This window comes from Peromyscus californicus, unplaced genomic scaffold (genome assembly GCF_007827085.1).
Source record: "Peromyscus californicus insignis strain IS unplaced genomic scaffold, ASM782708v3 Scaffold_11__1_contigs__length_118956290, whole genome shotgun sequence".
Lineage (NCBI taxonomy): Eukaryota > Metazoa > Chordata > Mammalia > Rodentia > Cricetidae > Peromyscus > Peromyscus californicus.
The window spans coordinates 112461652-112484029 of NW_026294402.1; positions in this window are offsets into that span (position 1 = coordinate 112461652).

Here is a 22378-nt window from a genome sequence, read left to right on the forward strand (position 1 = left end):
TGGAGGCTAAAAAATAGAAAAATACCTTTGGAGTCAATTTTTTTCTGAAGACTTCTTCATATACTTTTTATTTGTGTGTGTGTGTGTGTGTGTGTGTGTGTGTGTGTGTGTGTGTGTGCGCGCGCGCTCATGAGCACTAATGAGTGTATCTTGCTAGGTGAGTTGTTAAGGTTCACAGGTTCACAGCTGGGTAAGACTAGTGGTACTTTTTTCCCTCCAGCAGCCAGCCTAGCACCTGTGGCACTGTGAAAGCTGGCCATCAAGGAGAAGGCAGCCAGGTCAGAACCAGCTTGGTTTCTCCAAGTTTTGTGAGCCAACTCCATTAGGCTTTTACCCTCAAGTTCTTGTGGGTAACCAAGTACAGTGTCGATAGCCTGTATTGTTTTGGGGACCGCCCCCCTCGCCCCCACCACCCAGCCAACAACTTGAAGGGATGTATCCCATACCTGGGAGTGGGCTTTTGTTTGACTGTGGTATCTGTGAGGATCCGTATCATCCTGCTAAACTATTTTGAAATATACAATAGAAACTTATAAAATAGGTTTCCACATGAGTCGGCAATTTCTGCCCCCTTAATTTACATGTAGTAATGTGTCTGTTCATTCTCCTGGTAAAATGGGTAAGGGTCTCTGTTTAACCTAAAAATGTAAAACTTAACAGATAGAGCTAGTAAGAGATATTGTGGAACTACACAGGGCTACCTGGACAGAGCCCAACTCTTTCTTCCTCAGTAATTTTTTTGTATCATTCATATATATATATATATATATATATATATATATATATATATATATATACAATAAAACCCAAATATTTGCACAGGTGAATGAGTTGTTATGTGTGGAGGTGTCATTGTGTATTAATTGCCTAGAAGATTCCATGATTTAAATTCCTAGTAAAATCCCAGGACCCAGAAGTGTCTATATTACTAACTTCTGTGATGATTGATTATATTTGCCAATTCTGAATCTTATCCCAACTTAATCATACAAGATAGCCTTTGGGATTGGCTTCTTTTGCCCACCTTCATAGCTGTGAGATTCATCTATATTCCTCTAACTTCCAATGTGGCATTAGGTGAATAACTTGTCCTCAGTTTCCTCATCTGTAAACACATGCCTGCATGAATCATCTGAGCCTGAGAGATGACCCATTAGAAATCCTGACAGTGGCACCTGGGACTCATTATCCCATTCATAATTTAGAGCAGTTGTTACTGTGAAATTTATCTTTTATGAGTTGGAGAGGTGGTTTAGAGGTTAAGACCACTAGCTGCCCTTCGAGAGGTTCTGAGTTCTATTCCCAGCAACCACATGATTCACAACCATCTATAGTGGGATCTGATGCCCTCTTCTGGCACAAAGTTGTATATGCAGATAGGGCACTCATGTACATAAAATAAATAAATAAATCTTTTTAAAAATTTATCTTTTATGTCTTCTACTTTTTTCCATTTGGAAAACTATTCTTCTGAGCTACTGTTATACTGTGTATACTCTTTAAAATTTAATTACTCAGTGTTAGCCTGCCATCAGGACTAAAATCTAGGCACTAATATTGCTTCACTCAGTATTCTGTGACACATTTGAACAGAGGAGATTTAGCAGTGTGCCCTATCACTTCAAGTGAGAAAAAAAAAAGGTGTGACAAAATCTCTTCTTGCTTCTGCAGACAGCTAGATTTGTGTTTTGTTTGTTGTGTGCATTGTTTTCTGTGTGGCCTCATTTGAGACAGACCACAATTTTTCTCTTAGGTCAAAGATTGCAGTTCCCCTTTAAGAAGTAAGAAAAAGAAACAACTGGTGTGGTGGTGCACACCTTTAAACCCAGAACCCAGGAGGCAGAGGCAGACGGGTCTTGAGTCCCAGGCCAGCCTGGTCTACAGAGCAAGTTCAGCCCGGGCAACATAGTCAGACCCTATCTCAAAAGAAGTAATGATGGTAGTGATGATGATGGGTGGAGATACGGCTCAGTGACTAAGAGCATGTACTCTTCTTGCAGAGGACCCTAATTCATTCCCAACACCCAAGTCAAGCAACTCACAATGACCTGTAACTCCAGTACCAGGGGATCCAATGCCCTTTTCTGGCCTCCCTGCCAATTGCTAACATGGACATATACCCACACACACATACACATAATTTAAAATAGAAAAATAAGTATCTTTAAAGGTAATAACAATGGGGCTAGGGATATGGATCAATGGTAGAGGACTTGCATGGTATTCACAAGGCTCTGGGTTCAATCTCCAGCACCTAAATAATAATAATGATAGTGTGGATAATACTGTAACATGCTGTGGGATGGTCTGTATGTCAAGTGTGTTGCTGATTGGTTGGTAAATAAATCACTGATTGGCCAGTGGCCAGGCAGGAAGTATAGGCGGGACAAGGAGGAGAATAAAGCTGGGAAGTGGAAGACTGAGTCAGAGAGACACTGCCAGCCACCACGATGACAAACAGCATGTGAAGATGCCGGTAAGCCACGAGCCATGTGGCAAGGTATAGATTAATGGAAATGGATTAATTTAAGCTGTAAGAACAGTTAGCAAGAAGCCTGCCATGGCCATACAGTTTGTAACCAATATAAGTCTCTGTGTTTACTTGGTTGGGTCTGATGGCTGTGGGACTGGCAGGTGAGAGAGATTTGTCCTGACTGTGGGCCAGGCAGGAAAACTCAAGCTACAGTAACATGAGTTTACTGAACTTCTCTTCAGTCTCATGCACATGCAATGATCCTTTAAAAAAATTCTGACAGGTGCTAAGAACCTTGACAAAGAATGTAATCCATTTTGTTTTCTTCTAAGTCTGAACTAGCAGTGCAGTGACATCGTATTTCAGTGACCAACGGTACTAAAAACATCTCAGGGGACTTTTGCTCCTTTAGAGGAAATGAAGTCCGTGACCCATGCTGAATATCCTGTCACTGTTACTGTAAAAGAGGGCAAGTGACTTCATTCACTTGCTTCTCTCCCAAATCAAAGCTTCTCCCATGCCAAGTACTGCACTGAATCCTGGGAAAGTAATAATAAATAAGGTGGTAAAGCCCTTACCCTTAGGGAATCCAATGGTCTCAAATACTCACAGACACAAATATGCAAATAAAAAGTTACAACACATGATAGAAGATGGTGTGGGAGCTTAAAAAGGAAAGAAATTAACTTTAGAAATATCTAACTTTGTAAAGATATTTATATTTAAATATTTATATTTAAAGTAGATCTTAAGAAATGATTGGGCATTGAACAAGAAAAAGATGGATGCCTAGTTTGCAAACATCACTGTATGAAGTAGATGTGGTATGATGGTCATGACCCATTAATGGGGGAACCTGGCTAACTACTGATCCTACCAATGTATCTCATGAATTCAATAGCTTATGACTATCTTTGATCTGTGACTTTTCATTAAAACTGTGACAGATATTGCAAACAGGGGCCAAGTCTTATGGTCTTGTGTTTCTTATGGTCCACTTAGTAGACAAGGTTAGCTACTGTTAAATTCATTCCTAAAGCTGCTTTATTTTAATTTTGTATGAAAGGTTTAAATTGATGTGATATCTAATCACCCTAACATGTTGTAGAATATTATTTTAAGGTGTGTTACTTTTGTTTATGCTGCATTTGTTTAACTCTGTGAAGCTGTGTTACTGTGCCTGTGTAAAACACCTGATAGTCTAATGAAGATCTGAACGGCCAATAGCAAGGCGGGAAAAAGGATGGGCGAGGCTGGCAGGCAGAAAGAACATATAGAAGGAGAAATCTGGGAGGAGAGGAGATCTAGGAGCCAGAAAAGGAGGAGGACGCCAGGGCTCAGCCACCCAGCTATGCAGCAAGCCCCAGAGTAAGAGTAGGATTTACAGAAGTAAAAGAACAGGAAAAGGCCAGAAGCAAAAGGTAGACAGGCTAAGTTAAGAAAAGCTGGCTAAAACCAAGCCAAGCTAAGGCCAGGCATTCATAAGTAAGAAAAGGCCTCTATGTGTTTATATGGGAGCTTGGTGGTGAGCTCCCCCCCCCCAAAAAAAAGATAAAAAACAACAAACAACACTAACATCTTACAGAGTTCTTTTTGTTTTGTTAAGTTCTGACTGGAAAGCCTAGCAGACAGTAGTTTTGGTTAGTGTCTCATTTATTAGCCTATATAACTCATGAATCTGTGTAGCTGACTTGTGTGTCCACCTTTCTGTATGTGATAGCTAATCTTTGGGAAGAGAGAACTTCAGCTGAAGAATTTCCTCCATCTATTGGCCTGTGGGTATGTCTTGGGGGTATTTTCTTCATTGATAATTAATGTAGGAGGGCCCAGCCCATTGTGGGCAATATCAGGTATGCCTGGGCAGTATAAGACAGGTGGTGTGAGCCTGGGAGCAAGCCAATAGGCAGCATTCTTCCGTAGTTTCTGCTTCAAGCTCTTGTCTTTAGTTTCTGCATTGGTTTCCTTCCATGATGAACTGTAATCTCAAAAATCAAATAAGCCGGGCGGTGGTGGCGCACGCCTTTAATCCCAGCACTCGGGAGGCAGAGCCAGGCGGATCTCTGTGAGTTCGAGGCCAGCCTGGACTACCAAGTGAGTTCCAGGAAAGGCACAAAGCTACACAGAGAAACCCTGTCTCGAAAAACCAAAAAAAAAAAAAAAAAAAAAAAATCAAATAAACCCTTTCTTCCTCCATTTGCTTTTGGTCATGGTGTTTATCACAGCAACAGAACTCTACTGCCCAAGCTCTTGCCTGACACCCTTCCAGGCTTCTCTGATCTAAAATTAAGGTTCAGACTGTGTTCTCTGGCCTTCTGTTCATTCATCTCCCCAGCTTCTACATCCTATCAGGACAGGACAAGAACTTTGTCTGATCTGATTTGGCTCACTGGTTCCTGAATTTTGAAATTACCTATACCCAATAGAACTATGGCTTATTCAGCTGTTAGAACTGTGCTCTGGGCCCCTGGTTGAGACTTCTCTTTTTCTTGGGACTCACCAGCAAACATTTTTCTGTTGGCTTCAATTTATTCTCCCACAATTCTTCAGTTCTTCTTTTGACTTGCAGGGGACAAAGAGCACGGCACCATGTTTTGTATTTCTGCTTTAAAATATTTAATATACACTCTGAAATCATAAATGGGGGAAAGCTAGGTGGAAAATAAATAAATAAATAAAAATAATATTTCAAACACAACTCATCTGTAAAATATTGCTGATGACAGTCTCTTCAACTTACCATTAAGAGGGCAATATAAACTGAATTTTCAGAGAGGATGAATAAAACAACTTTTCCTTAATTAGCCTAAAAATATTCCAATTATAGAAATGATTAGCCCTGAAAGATTATATACTCTGCTTACTTTCAGGATAAAATATACCATGGATTTGCATATTACTTTTACTTTGAAGGCTGGGTTTAAGTATAAATGATAGTCTATAGCCCACATAAGCTAAATAGGTTTAGATCAACAAAGAAAACCTGTCAAGTTCTGATATAACAGATACAAGTGATAATAACTATGCCAGCATGTCGAGTTTCAAATTAAAAGTTTTAATTGTGCTTGGGCCAAGCAAATTGACTTTGAGAGAAAGTCCTTACACCTGGAAATGATAGTATTTCACAACATAAGACGTTCAGTGTGATGTCTACTAAATCAGATTTCTCACACTTGTCGTTTTGGATATTCACTAACAATCCAGAAGGTGGCACGTATCCTGATGAGCATTATTCTTTAGAGTTGTTGTTTTGTTCCAAAGTTAGACACCTTTCAATGTTACAAGTATAGTGATCCTGCTTTCCACCCCTGGGTACCAAACCATTGTTTGTTTGTTTAAATTTATTTATTTATTATGTATACAGTGTTCTGTTTGCATGTATGCCTGCATTCCAGAAGAGGGCACCAGATCTCATTACAGATGGTTGTGAGCCACCTTTTGATTGCTTGGAATTGAACTCAGGACCTCTGGAAGAACAGCCAATGCTCTTAACCTCTGAGCCATCTCTCCAGCCCACCAAACCATTTTTGAGAGACTATTTTTTTAAATGGGGAGGCCTAATTTGCTATTTTAAATTTGTTCTCAATTTTACAGCAGGAAATAATTATGGAAATCCTAATCAATGCATGGCTAGCATTTGGTGATCAATACATGTTAGATATTCTGTAACTCTTGCTTGTGAGCTTTGAATCTCTGTAAGTACCTTGGACTTCCATGGGTTGAATCTTAAGAAATAGAAATGCTCATAAACAAACCCTTCATCAGAGAAATAATTTTCCCCATGGAGTGTTTCAAAGAAGAACACTAAATGTAGGAAATGTTCCATCACACACTATCTGTGCTCTAGAAAGTCTTTGGAGGGGAGCTGACAAAGTTCACAACCCCAAAGACAAGCATTTTCCACTGCAAAAAAGGGATCAGTTTCACTACATAATGTTTACTGTCAAGACCACAGACAAGCAAAAAAGCAAACTGACACTTCCAGGAGTATATCTGCACACTGAGGTCCTTTCCTCCCACCAAATTTTTAACCTTTATGTAGCACCTGACCTTATTGTTCACTCTCCTGTCTTTTTTTTAAACCCTACCCCACCTCTGTTTTGGACTAGACTGAAACAATATTCACTTATTTCTCCTATTAATTCATTATTTTCTGTTTGACTAGTACTTTCCCAGTTTTAAATTCTTGACCTGAGAATTCAGGTATTCACTAAGGTCTTTTTCTTACAGATCCATTTTCAGGAACACAGCTGCTACATTTTATGAGTTCTGATTTCTCTCAAGTTTCAAGTCTGCATTTCCAGCCTCATTTTGATACTGGTGCTGTTAGGTAGCTTATTGGATAGTCTCAGGCCCAAAAGACACAGCCCTCTCTCATAATCAACATCCCATATAGCCTAGGATGGAACAGCAGGGCTCTAATTACCAGTCAGGTGAATGAGACCAGAATCCTATCTCTGGCCTTAGAGTCATGACATCCTGAACTGCCCAGAATGTCATCAAGAGATAACTCTCTCCACTTGGTTCTGGAGCCCTATGCAGGCAGTCTTTTCTTTCCCATCTGCCAGTTCCCAAATAACCAACACTCAATATTAATTAGAAATACTCAGCTGATAGCTCAAGCTTATTACTAACTAGCTCTTACAACTTAAAGTAACCCATATTTCTTATCTAAGTTCTACCATGTGACTCATGGCTTGTTACCTCATCTTGTACACATCCTGCTTTCTCTGTATCTGGCTGGCGACTCCTCAGACTCTGCCCTTCTTCATCCCAACATCTTTAGTTTGGTTGTCCTGCCTATACTTCCTGCCTGGCTACCAGCCAGTCAGCTTTTTATTAAACCAATCTGAGTGACAGATCTTTACAGTATACAAAAGTATTATTCCATAGCAGCCCTAACTCTTACAAGCTTTCCATCTGGCAGCAGGCTTTCTGATAAAGGACAAGGACATACTGTTGTCTCCTCTTGTAAGAATTGACCCAAATGGCCATGCCAATCACTGGAGTAGGACATTATCCCTTGGGAAAAGCTGTTTGTTCTAGAGACTTTAAAAGTCTTATAAAGCCTGCCTCAGATGTAGATCAGCACAATGATGTCTTTAGCCATTGTCCACTCTTACCCCTTGAAAGTATGCCCTGCTCTTCATCAAACAGTCTTTTTGGCCTTTGTCCATTCTCTGGTCTTGAGAGTGTGGTTTCCAACAGCACATTTGCCCATTCTTACACATACAAAGTATGCATATGCTAATGGTTTCTATGATCACTTTCCACTCTCATCCCTTCAGAGTGGGTTCCCTTTATTCACATGCTCTGTGGGTCTCATTTGAATTGTTTTTAATGGAGATCATGAGGACCAAGGAGCTGCAGAGAATCCAGACCAAGATCTCTCTAACAATACCTTAAACTCAGCACACTGGGTAAAGACTTTCATTCCTCTCAGTATTTGAAGGAGTGAACTGTTTTAAATATAAATCATCTTTGAACCTAAGTCTTGCACTTCACTCCCCAAATCCAAATCATAATGTATAATTTTTCATACTGTAGATTCCTCTTCCCTGGGCTCAACACTTTATTACAGACTCCATTCTTTCACACTCATAAAACTTACAGTAATCTAAATACTTTAGTGTCTTTTTTTTCTAACACTAACCAAACTTTTTGCCAGAAAAATAACTAAAGGACAAAGAGCGGACAGTGATTTATTATCATTTATTGCTTTGATAAAATAATTCAAATTTCAAAGTTGAGTGTAAGTCCAAGTATAATATTAAATATCACTTGATAAGGTTTGTTTTTTGTTTTTGATTTAAAACAAGGTCTTATCTAGCCCAGGCTGTTCTCCAACTCTCTATAGCCGGAAGGTAACCTTGGCCTTGTGGTCCTTCTGCCTTCGCCAGCTGAGTGGTGTGCTTCCAGGCATCATCACCATGGCCAGTTTATAAGATGCTGGGAATTGAGCCCAAGGCTTCATGCATGCTGAACAGGCACTGTACAACTGCATCCCCTGCCCCACACGGTGACTCTGCATAGACAGGCACTGCACAACTGCATCCCTGCTCTACACTGTGACTCTGTATAGACAGGCACTGCACAACCGCATCCCCTGCTCCACACAGTGACTGCATGCTAGACAGGCGCTGCACAACTGCATCCCTGCCCCACACGGTGACTCTGCTAAAGAACTTTTCATGTTTCCAGATATTTAATGACATTATATAAAACATCATCTTTAACAAAATATATGATGTCCAATTGTTTGTTTTTTCATAGAATTTAAGGAATTATTTCATCAAGATGTCAACTGAAAGACAATTTAACATAGTTTTTTAGTACTATAACCTTGTAAATTTTAGTGAATTACTTGGGGGAAGTATAAAGAGGTGATTGTCAGTAATATAATAAAATTTCTTCTTGATGTAATGTTATTTAGAGAATCAAAGCTTCTCAAAACATAAGATTCAATATTGAAATATAATCTGTTCTCAATATTTATTCTAAAAATTAGTAATGTTTATCCACATACACCTAAACTAATGGGGAAAACTGGTACTGTGAAAGGATGTGTTCTGCACTGAGATGTTGCCTGTTAGTAAGAAGGAAGCTCTCATAAGAAATTGCTTAAGCCGGGCTGTGGTGGCACATGCCTTTAATCCCAGCACTTGGGAGGCAGATGTAGGCAGATCTCTGTGAGTTCGAGGCCAGCCTGGGCTACAGAGTGAGTTCCAGGAAAGGCGCAAAGCTACACAGAGAAACCCTGTCTTGAAAAACAAACAAACAAAAAAAAAAAAAAAAAAACAAAAAGAAAGGAAGAAAGAAATTGCTTATATTTGTTTGATAAGTATTTTTGAATGTATAATCTGTGTTGTTTTCCTTGACTATATGGTAAAGGTATGTAGAGCAATAAATGGACCTGCACGATATCATTTCATACCTAGTTCATATGGTTACAGGAATGAATATAAGTCCCAGCTTCTGTTTGTGCTGTGGTATGATAGGGAAATGGGGAAGAGATACTATGCATCTGAAGATAAGACCTGTGGGAAAAGTGAACTAGGACAGACTCAAGGACAAAGGGGTAAGTGAACTCACCACTAGAGAAAAACTTGCTCGTGTTTGTTCCTTTGTTTTTTAGACAGGGTTTCTCTGTGTAGCCCTGGCTGGCATGGAACTATCTATACAGACCAGGCTGGCCTCAAACTCAGAGAGATCCACCTGCCTCTGCCTGCTAAATGCTGAAATAAAGGTGAGTGCCACCACACTGACCATGTTCATAAGTTTTTTGTTTTTTAAGAAGATAGCAATATCAAATCTTACAATTTATATCAATTGGGATTCCTTCAAAGCAAGGTACATCTAAAGGAATATTCTATAGGATTTTTTTCTGCATCAATGTTTATATTTTTATTTGCAATTACTTGAACTTACAGCAGATAATTTGGTGCCAACTTAAAAATGTGTACAAAAATAAATATTTATTTTTCAAAATATATATCTGTATTTCACAAACTGAAAAATCACCTTAATACCTTAATATGACAAGAAACCTAGAAACCATTTAATACACTACCTGTGGAATGCTGGTCTAAAGCCTCAGCGACTGTATCTGCTCTCCTCCAATGCTATCATCATTTTTTCCAGTAATAATTTATTTAAGAGAAAAACACAGTTAATTTTTTTATTACAAAATCATGAAGATAGTGTCCTATCTCCCAATAATCTACAGAGAACTTGCCATGATAGACTTGTGTATTCAGTTTCTCTTCAGATCAGTTTATATTTAAAACGGGACTAACGGAGTTCAGAGGAAAAGCTAACTGACTATTGATCCCACTGTGATTCTCTTTTCTTGGCTTCCCTTTGCCTGTGGTCTTAGCTGTACCCCTCTCTTTCTTTTCAACCTCTTGAGTGTAAAATGCATAATTAGAGAGGAATCTGAAATCGTCTTAATTCTTTTTGGAGGAGTTGTGTAATTAAAAAGTTGAGAATCTGCTCCAATGTTTGAGGAGCTTGGATTATACTGAACAATCCACCCTTAAAAATTAAATAGAATGTTATATTCATAAATAGCTCTGCCTTGCAGTCATTTCTGTAATTCTATCTTACATTCATATTGTCGTTTGATTAGTTAATCATCCATTTTCAAAGGTGTGAATGTGTTTTCACACTTCTGCTAAGACAGTGTTAACTATGAAACTATAGATAGCAATAGAGATTAATTATCCATTGCACAAGTTCCCACACCTGTGCTTACCAGACAGAGGAAGGGGGTGCACATCTTAACACAGGTGTGATTTCAAAAACTGGGGGGAGAGGCTTGGTCGAATGAGTTCAAGGACTGCTTCCAGTTGACATGCCTTTAAATGTTAACTGCTTTACACTTTTAATTCTATTTCATAAAACAATCGAGTAGATTGGTGCAAGTCTCTGGCTGTGAGTGAATGGAAGGAGGCATTCTACAAATGTGTCAGTCTCTCATGGAATTAGAAAACAGAACAGATACGATATTAGATTTTAACAATTGCTCTAGCTTCAGTAGAGCAAAGCCAGAAATTGGGAACTCATCCTCCAAAATATTAATTAAATACAGTAAGCATTCCAGAAGTTGGGTAACTCAAAATAACAAAAATAGTTAGAGAGCTTGTAATCATTATAGTTATAATAAGCTTTCTCCAATTGGCTTTTGATTTCCCAAATGATGAACTCTGTTAATTTAGAATCTGGTTCACTGAGTCTCAGGGGATCTGACTTTTCTGTCTCAATGAATTAGCCTTGACGTGTAGAGTAGCATGCCAGAAGAGAGAAGCTGAGAGCAGAGCATGGTAATGCATGCCTGTCATGCCAGCACAAGGAAGATGGCAGAAGGATCAGGAGTTCAAGGCCAGCTTTGGATATGTAGCCAGTTTGAGGCCAGCCTGAGATACATGAGCTTCTGTCTCAAAGGAAGAAAGGGCAGGATGGATAAAGACAATGAGGACTTTAACCACAGTCATTCAAATAAGCTCAGGTACTCATCCGTCATGAAAGTAAGAATTCCTAGGCTAGCATTAGCTTTGCTCCTGCACTAACACAGTGGGATTGACACCAGAATGAACTAAAATGTCCTCCTCTTACTCAAATAATGTCTTTCCATGTCAATGATTTCTTCTCACGGCAGCTTTTTGGATGCAAGCATGCTCCCAGTGTGACTTTATATGAACTCAAGCAAGTTTTCAGAACTCTGAGGAGATCTTTCCTGTCTTTGATTGTAAATACACAGCCCCAAATTGCTGCTTCTTTCTTGGTTTGGGGTTGACCCTAGGCAAGCAGATGCTAAGTGACCAAGTTTTGCAGAAGCAGGAAAATGTGATAACCAAATAGTGGTTGGCTACATGAGGCCATCTCTAAAAACAAAGAGTCAAAGGGTTGGAAGAAAGAGCCTAACATTCTAACATTACTAACTACTCTGTAGTTGTGGCCTCCTATGTGGCATCATTGCAAATGGGCTGGTTAGCATATTTAATTACTCTTCCCTAATTTAAGTTTGTAACACCATGCTAGCGCATAGGATGGCCACCATTTATTAGTATGATCCTGTAGGTCAGAATGTCTACACATTAGGATATGTTAGCTCTCAAGCATATTGTGAGTTAATCGGACACCTCCCGAGAATGCTCAGGCCAGCAATACCACTGACTTGTCCACAGTCTCAAAACAACAGCAATGTATAAGGAAAGTTGGCTTAAAATAAGAGTGTAAATTGAAATATGACCAAGACCACAGGCTCCTTTCTGTAAAAGAAATTTCAGAAAAGTAACCTCACCTTCACTACCTTCTGGAGAAAGGAAGTACCTCACCTCATGGACTTACTCCAACCTAACTGCTTGTCCAGCAAGACCCCTGCAAAGGAAGAAACACCAAAGGGTAGAAGAGACATGGGTGTGGGGTCTGGGATGTCTTCCCTGAAACAGGCTTTTAATGCTTTGATTAGCTCCAGAAATGGACTGTGCATCATTAAGCCCATTGCACACACTTTAGAGTGTGCCCAGTAGAACAATGTCTACAGGCCCTCTAATACAGGACAAAATATATTTTTAAGTTACCCTAAATCATAGTTGGTTACAAAGAAAATGACCCCCTGAAGTGTTGAAAAAAATGACCTTTCTCCTATTTCCGTGATTCTGGCAATGAAACTCAAGAAGTAGGCACATTTTCTTCCACTGAATGGCACTTGTAGCCCCAAAACACATCACAGGCTGGCTGGCAACGCAAAAATTCTTTTGCCTTATCCTCTTATTGATTGCTGGCATGTATCACTATAGCTGGCCCTATTCTTTTTTTTTTTTTTTTTTTTTTTGGTTTTTTGAGATAGGGATTCTCTGTAGCTTTGGAGCCTGTCCTGGACTAGCTCTGTAGACCAGGCTAGCCTCGAACTCACAGAGATCTGCCTGGCTCTGCCTCCCGAGTGCTGGGATTAAAGGTGTGTGCCACCACCGCCCGGCTGGCCCTATTCTTTATAGCAGTGTAAGCCAGAGAAGACATACATCTCCATTGCACCCCTGTGTTTAAAACATTTTCCAGAATAATACTGAGACCTGATAGAATCACACAAAGATTTAGGAATGAAAATCAGTGCCATGCTAATGTAAGCTCACATGCATCAGTACCATTCCAAGTCACTGTTCACCATTTACAAATATGATTTACCTATGTAGTCCTATGTCAAATTTCAATCTTTTGGTCATTGATGAACTGCAAGCGTGGCAATTTTCTCATAAGATTATACCACCTCATGAGGCCATGTAATGACCCATTTCAAAGAGCAGATCCCTTTGTTAAATAACATACAACTGCATCTGAGAGTCAACGACAAAATCAAATTATCTCCATTAGTAGATCTCAGTTCCATCTGTTTTGTTGTTATTGTGTTCTACAAATAAATTCTTTGCATTAAGATTCCTATAGGAATAATGGCAAATATTATCACATATTTATATTATTATACTTTTACTGTATTCTGTACTTTGTCATCTGAATTTAATCACCACATCAAAGTAAAATAAAAATTAATTTAATTATCATATCAAAATATTATTTTCACCATTCACAAGATGAAGAAAGTGAATTTCAGAAATCTCAACTTACACAACACAGAAATTGCTCATAATAGCTAAAAAGTGGGGCTGAAAGATAGTTACTGGGGAGAGTGCTTGTCTGGCCTGCACAGAGCTCTGGGTTTGTTCCTCATCACTATATAAAACCAGAGTGGTTATGTGTGCCTGTAATCACAACACTGGAGAGGTAGATGTAGGAGGATCAGAATTTCCAGATCATCCTCAGTTACACAGTGAGTTAGCCTGGTGAGGCCAGCCTGGGATACATGAGAACCCCATCTCACCAAAAACAAAACAAAACTAAACTAAAATGTGGAGCATTCTCCTTTGTGATTGGCTGGGGAATGATGACACACCACACTTCTCACTAGCCTTCATGTAGCATGCTACTTTGTACCATGTATGGTATCAAGCCTCCGAAGATTATCCCCCAGTAAACAATATATTCTTGTTTCTTCCTACTCTCTGTTTCTGTATCTTGCAGCTCACTCATAGCAAATAGAATGTAGCAGCAGAAATGATATTCAATATGTCTTCAAGGCTAGGTCAGAAGCTTAATAACTCCTGCTTTGGTTCACTGGAAGTCTTGGCATACTGGCCCTGCACAGGTTCCTGTTGAGTATTGTTTGAAGGCTTTGTTTAAATGTAATTGTTTTTCTTTTTTTGAGACAAGGTCTCATGTAGCCCAGGCTGGCCTCAAACCCACATTGTAGCCAAGGATAGCCTCAACTCCTGATCCTTCTGCCACCACCTTCTGAGTGTTGGGATTACAGATGTATGCTACGGTGCCCAATTTACGTTGTATTGGTTTTGTATGAGCTCTTCAAGCGCTCCACCAACTGAACTACATTCCTCGCCCCTTGACAGAATTTGTGTGTGTGTGTGTGTGTGTGTGTGTGTGTGTGTGTGTGTGTGTGTGTAGCTATGGTACATGGAAAGGGGTGCTCCTTAACAACAACAACAAACCACACACACACACACACAAACCAAACAAACAAACAAAATACGCACTTGATATGGGCATTGGGAGCCTTAAGGAAATTATAAATGAAAGCACACTTGTTCTTCCTGTTTATTAAAACATGAGAGAGAAATAGAGACAGAGACAGAGACAGGGAGGGAGGGAGGGAGGGAGAGACAGACAGACAATGGGAACAAAAGCAGTTTACTCTTCAAGCCTATGAAGTCCAGAATATTTTCTAATTCCTCTAAATTTGACTCAAAACTTAACAGTTCCTTTTTCTTTCAACTTTCCCTTGAAATTAAGAAGTCATAGTTAGAAGAAGCCACCAGCTGGCACTGTCTACACTTTGCCTGTGCATCTCCACAGCCAAGTCTATGAGTGCTTTAAGTCGGCGTCCTTTCTGTTCCTAGGTTACCACAGACAGCAGCACAGCTAAAGTGTACCACAATAACGAAGATGCCCTTCTCATCCTCCTCAACAGAGTTTTCCTCACCGTTGTGATCATTCACAGAAAGTATTAAAGGGATGCTTAAAACAAACGGGTCTTCCACTGATTTGTAGTAAAACCCCAATAAATAAAGCCACATACTTTTTTTCTTTTTCCTGAGATGAGTCCTTCATTATCTGAGCCTGCAATGGGATAACAACTTACAACTTCCCAAAGCCTTCCCATTCAGTGGCGTGACTGAGGTATTTGCTCTGACACTCCAGCAGCTGCAGATAACTAATACAACCAGGGTCAGAGACTCGCTCCAGTCGCAGCCACTGTAGACGGTGTGCACTCTAGACGGTGTGCACTGTAGACGACGGTGTGCACTGTAGACGACGGTGTGCACTGTAGACGGTGTGCACTGTAGACGGTGTGCACTGTAGACGACGGTGTGCACTGTAGACGACGGTGTGCACTGTAGACGACGGTGTGCACTGTAGACGACGGTGTGCACTGTAGACGACGGTGTGCACTGTAGACGGTGTGCACTGTAGACGGTGTGCCTGTGGCCTTGGGAAGCAGCATTGCAAGCAAGACAGGCTTTGGCAGACTCTGAATGACCTGCAGCTGCTTTATCCAAGCTACGGGGGAGCTCTTCCCCTGGTGGACCACAAGTCTTGGGATTGGTGTGCACCTCAGTTCTCCGTCTGTAGGAAGGGCTGTGCCATGCCCGGCACCGACGCCTTTTACCTCCTCCTTTCTGCCTGTGTAAGGAGGCTGACACTCACGTGCTGCTTCCTGCTGTTCCAACATCAGACCCGTGAACAAGCTTCTCTGGACTGAGCTTCATGACTACTAGAAAAAGATGAGTTGGTACACAAAGAGGAGATGGCAGAAATGCCGTAGAGCGGTAATAATGGTGAAAGCTACAGCTTCCTTCATAATGACCTTCAAACAGGAACAATGTAAATCATTCCATTTCTTGGTATATTAGCTAAGAGGGAAGTGCATTTTTGCACCAGTGAGTCCTAACACCAATCATATGACTTAATGGAGTTTATTGCATTGTTGTTTTATGTGTTTTGTTCTCATAGTCTATCTGCTCTTGATATTTCACTTTTGAATTTCCTCCGGTTTTGGAATATATTGCTTTTCATTATCACTTTTATCATCTTTCCATGTCAGCATTTTCCAAATCAAGCTTCGACTCACAGTCTTAACAATTCATAAACAATTAGAGCCATTATTTACTTACAGCATTTGCTGGTACTATACAAATTAACTCTACATAGCATCATCACTTTTATAACTAGAAAACATCACCTTGCCTTATATATTAAATTATATTTCATTTTAAATAGGTATAGGTAACTTAAGTTTCTTCCTTTTTTCTTTTTTTTTCTTTTTTTTGCCCAAGACAACTTTGTTGCATCTTACGTGTTCCAAATTTAAACCCAACACCTAGATAGGAACTGACAAACAGGAAATAACTAAAGGGAGAGGCTTCCCACCATGCTGAGACCGTCAAAGCAGACCTTTTACCCTTTTCATGAAGACTGGGTTTTGATTGGGGTAAGGAAGGGTGGGATGCCACAGTGTCAGTCTGTACATTTGTCTGTAATCTGGCTGTATGTAACTGTGCGGTCTGTACATTTGTCTGTGATCTGGCCGTATGTAACTGTGCAGTCTGTACATTTGTCTGTGATCTGGCCGTATGTAACTGTGCAGTCTGTACATTTGTCTGTGATCTGGCCAAATGTAACTGTGCGGTCTGTACATTTGTCTGTAAGCTGGCCGTATGTAGCTGTGCAGTCTGTACATTTGTCTGTGATCTGGCCGTATGTAACTGTGCGGTCTGTACATTTGTCTGTGATCTGGCCATATGTAACCGTGCGGTCTGTACATTTGTCTGTGATCTGGCCGTATGTAACTGTGTGGTCTGTACATTTGTCTGTAAGCTGGCCGTATGTAACTGTGCGGTCTGTACATTTGTCTGTAAGCTGGCCGTATGTAACTGTGCGGTCTGTACATTTGTCTGTAAGCTGGCCGTATGTAACTATGCAGTCTGTACATTTGTCTGTGATCTGGCCGTATGTAACTGTGCAGTCTGTACATTTGTCCGTGATCTGGCCGTATGTAACTGTGCAGTCTGTGATCTGGCTGTATGTAATTGTGCAAGTCCTCTCTAGTTCTTGCTTTATAGTTTGGTCTGGATGGAGTTCTTGGCTGTGATTTGGTTCAGATCATTTTGCTCTTGTGCCTGCAGACTTAGAAAGCCAACAATAACAAATAATGATGAAATGCAATGTATTCCTGTATGGCATTCTGCCTGAACTTTAGTGAAGAATAATTACGTTTCTGTTTTCTTCATCCCTGAATGAAGGAGCCCAATCAGTGCACATGTGGACAGAGGAGGCATTTGTCTATCAACAAGGCATGACCTTCCAGTAAACCCCTGAAGTACAAATGCTTCCACCTGGAAATAGCCAGAGATCTTGTGCGAAGTCCAGACTGTTCTACTGGTAATGTGAAGGCCATCTCTACATTTACTTCTTAATTAGAATTCTTTCTTGTTGTAAGAATAGTTCCTGTCATGAAACTCAAACTGTAGAGGAGCTTCTTGTCCCGTCTCCCTCTGGATTTAACTCCTTTCCACACAAAGCAACACCATTAAGAACCTGGGGGAGGGACCCTTCCATTTGTCTATATTTCTTTTTTCTTTCTCTTTTTTTTTTTTTTTTTATTTTTGGTTTTTCGAGACGGTTTCTCTGTGTAGCTTTGCGCATTTCCTGGAACTCGCTTTGGAGACCAGGCTGGCCTCGAACTCACAGAGATCCGCCTGGCTCTGCCTCCCCAGTGCTGGGATTAAAGGCGTGCACCACCACCGCCCGGCCTGTATTTCTTAGTTAAGCACTGTGTGCATCCAGGCAGCAGATTTTTCTGTACCAGTGAAGTTACACTTTGCACATTGTTCTAGAAAATACTCACTTCATAGTGTGCTGTGGATATCTGCTGTGGGATGGTCTGTATGTCAAATGTGTTGCTGATTGGTCAATAAATAAATCACTGATTGGTCAGTGGCCAGGCAGGAAGTATAGGCAGGACAAGGAGGAGAATAAAGCTGGGAAGTGGAAGGCTGAGTCAGAGAGACACTGCCAGCCACCACGATGAGAAACAGCATGTGAAGATGCCGGTAAGCCACAAGCCATGTGGCAAGGTATAAATTTATAGAAATGGATTAATTTAAGCAGGAAAACTCTAGATACAGATATCTCTGTCACTTGTCTATGTCTTTAAACAATTTAAAGTAAAACAGTTGTGATTCACTTCTTTACTTTTCACAAATTATTGTCATAAGAGAAATGAAAATATTATAGATGGTATCAGAGTCCCTTGTGAACCTACTTTGAATTTCAATCCTCATCTTGAAAAGTCTCTTGGAGGTGTGGGCAGTGAGATAGCTCAGTATATGGTGGTATTTACCATGAAGACTGATGGTCTGAGGTTGACTCCTAGGATGCCCATGGTGTAAAGTGAGAACCAACTCCCACAAACTGTCTCTGACTTCCACACGTGTGCCATGGTAAGTGTAAATGTGAGCATACATACACATATATGTACACAATAAATAAATGTAAAAAAATTAAATATCTTTGGGTCACCAGTGTTAACTGCTTTGTAAATAAATATCCTAAAACTTATTCTTCATATTTGCTTGTTGCTACATACAAAATCATAATAAGTCATTGTATTGTTTTGCATAATTGGCTTAAATAGGATCTAAATATAATATTGTACCATGTTTTTTTAACCTCAAAACTCATCACATAGACCAGTGTATGTTAATATTTATAAACTTATATCTATTCTTTAACTGGCATTTTGGTATATTTTATTTTGTATTTCCTTTATTAATATTTATGTTGTCTATTTTTCATAATTAAAAATAATGCTTTATACAAACTCCTGCTAATTTTTAACACAGTTCTTTGTAATAATAATTATATAAAACATCGGTCATGCTATGTTTGTGAATTATAACTAGTAAACCAGACTGTAACCATGTCAAAGTTGCAGTAGAAGGAAGGATGGAACTTTGTCGCTATTTGACAAAACAAAATTCTTTATTTTGCATAGCAACAATGTAAGTTATGATGAGCAGAGATTCTGAGTTGAAGCTGCATATACTTAGGGGATATTTATTTATTACTTATTTATTTTGAGACATGACCTCACCAAGTAGCCCTTGGCTAGCCTGGAACTCGCTGTATAGACCAGGCTACCCTCAGACTCAGAGATCTGCTTGCCTCTGCCTGTCACCACATCCAGCCTACATATACTTTTTCTGGCTTATATATACTTTTTGCTTCAATCAATACTGCTGAAAATGGCCTTCAGCCTGTACAGACCACCCCAGTCCACGGCCTCTGGACCTCCGCAGCACTGCAGAGGGCTAGTTAGTGTTTCTAGCATGTCAGGTCAGAGGCGCTCTCTCCAGAAGCAGCAGTCCCCTCTCTGTAGAATTGCTGACACTGGATATTGTCATGTTCAGTTTATCTTGTCAGTTTTACAGGTGCAGAATATTAATGCACCGATTTTTGTTGCAACGCTCCCATTAGTGATATTCAGCATCTGCCACCATCCCTTCTGTGAATGATACATTTATGCTCCATGCACAATTGTGCATGTGTATAGGTCTCCAGAAGAGGACAATGGATCCCTAGAACTGGACTTATAGGACGTTGTGAGCTGCCCAATGTGGATGCCGGGAACTAAACTCTGGTCCTCTGCAAGAGCAGCACAGGCATTTAACCACTGAACCCCTACATTTTGGTATTATCAAAATTTTAAACAAGGTCATGGGCATGTGTATGATTCCTGAGAAAAACATCAGTGTGGACTGCAGTGTCCCTGAAACACCCATTCTCTATTTCCAAGCCAATGGCGGAATGGCTAGGTGTGCCAGATAAGCCTGGCTGCTCCCAAGCGTACGGGGAACTCAGCAAACTGTCGCTGTCTTTAGAGAGAACAGGCCTCCCACACACATGCTAAGCCAGTAACTCCTTGCTTATGGAATGCTGATTAGATGTCATTACTTAGTCTAACCTGTCGAACCCTTCTTCTGCTGGACAAGGTATTCTTGGTCCAGCCTCTTGCTGCTAGGCTTCAGCAGTGCTATGGACAGGGTATTTCTGGCACAGCAAAGAATTGTGGGAAAAATAAGTGATCTTTGTCCGTCTGGTCACCACAAAACCTTCCATGAAGTTCTATGGGACCCATATGGTCTCTTGGACATTCTGAGCCATGCTATTGGACGTGCCCATACATCTAATGGATCACGTTAGTCAGTTAATCTCCTCTGTTGTTAAGGGTCAGTTACCTTTACGTCTCACAGGCAAGCTCTGGGTATTTATTTTATTTCATCTCTTGACATGCTACTCCACTTCCCTAGCCTGACTGGGCTGCCTGTGTTACATCATAGTCCATATTTTCTTTACTAAATTTTTTAAAAGTACCAGATCTTCTACCCACAGAATATACAGTTATATAGACAAACAACATTTTAATGTATGGATACAAATACCCATGTTGTACTAAACTTTACAAGGTTTATACAGACAAGCAAGATGTAGCATTAGTCCTTCTTTGACACAAATGATGGAGGTATACAAAGTATATATACTTTATAATGCATGTCTTAAAGCAGGAATGACTTCAGTGTGGTAGGCAGGTGTCTCAAGTTAGGGTTTTTTTTTTAATATTTATTTATTTATCTATTCATTTTTGCTGCGATGAAACACCATTACCAAAAGCAGCTCAAGGAGGAAAGGGTTCGTTTCACTCACAGTTCCGTATAACAGAAGGAAGTTACAACAGAAACTCAAACAGGGCAAGCACCTAGAGGCAGGGGCTGCTGCAAAGTCCATGGAGTGGGGCTGCTTAGCGGCTTGCTCAGCCTGCCTTCTTACAGAACCATGACCACTAGCTCAGGAAGGCCTCACCCACAATGGGCAGGGCTCTCTCCTATGAATCACTAATTAAGAAAATGCCCTTCAACCAGATCTTATGGAGACATTTTCTCAACTGAGGCTCCCTCCTCTCTGGTGACTCTAGCTTGTATCAAGTTGACATAAAACCAGCCAACACAGCATGTAAGAGAAGGACTTAACTCTCTACCATTGGTGGCAGCTGTATGTTTGGGAGAAGGCACAATTACATTGGATCTTTATAAGCTGTGGTAACATTTAAGGTATGTCTCAATTTTATGGCAGATTAAAAATGGCCATAAGTTATTTGATGCTATGCCTATTAAACCTGGGCTGGCCTGTGACTGCTTGGGCATATAGACAGTGGTGGAAATGACATGTTAGTTTTAGATCTAGACTGTTAGAGGACTGGTGGCTTTAATCTTCTTCTCCAGAAACACTGAGTCTCCATGGACAGCCTGATAAGCTTGTTGGAAAATGACAGAGAAGACATGGTGAGCCCACTCCTTTGGCTGTCACAGCAAGGCTCCAGGCATGTGCACAGAGCCAACTTGAGTATTCCAGATCAACCTACAGGCTCAGTGAATACCACCTAACAACCCGGCTTGAAGCCTGACCCAGAAAACTGTGCAATGTACCAAACTTGTTTATACTTTAAATCAGCAAGTTCCGGCATAATTGCCCATGCAGTGATAGGTGATTGGAACAAAAGCCAGCATAAGAAGATGGTTTAAAAAGAGAAAATTTTGCAGTTGTAGTATATTGATTCTTTAGATGAGAGAACTTACCTTATAAATTCCTTGCAATGTTAATCCTTCATTTAATTTACAACACCACACCATTCGTTCACATGTACTTTTTGCTATGTCAGCATACTATTTTCAGAGTGAAAAATAAATTCTCATGTAAATCATCCCAAAATAAGTTGCAGAGTTCTGTACTTGAAATAACTTACCTGCATTCTCTCTCCCTCCCTCCCAGACCTTTCTCTATAATAATCTCAGTATTGTAGGGAGTAGAGAAGGGAGATTTCTGAGGTTTGTTGTTTAGCAGCCTAGCTGCAGGTTTAGAAAGACTCTTTCTCAATAAAAGAAGGTAGAGGATGGTAGAGCAATACCCAAGGTCCTACTCTGTCATGCACATAGGCATTCACACCCTCACACAGATCTGTGTATGCAACACACACACACAAACACACACACACTCACAAACACACCCAAAGTCCTACTCTGTCATGCACATAGGCATTCACACCCTCACACAGATCTGTGTATGCAACACACACACACAAACACACACACACACTCACAAACACACCCAAAGTCCTACTCTGTCATGCACATAGGCATTCACACCCTCACACAGATCTGTGTATGCAACACACACACACAAACACACACACACACTCACAAACACACCCAAAGTCCTACTCTG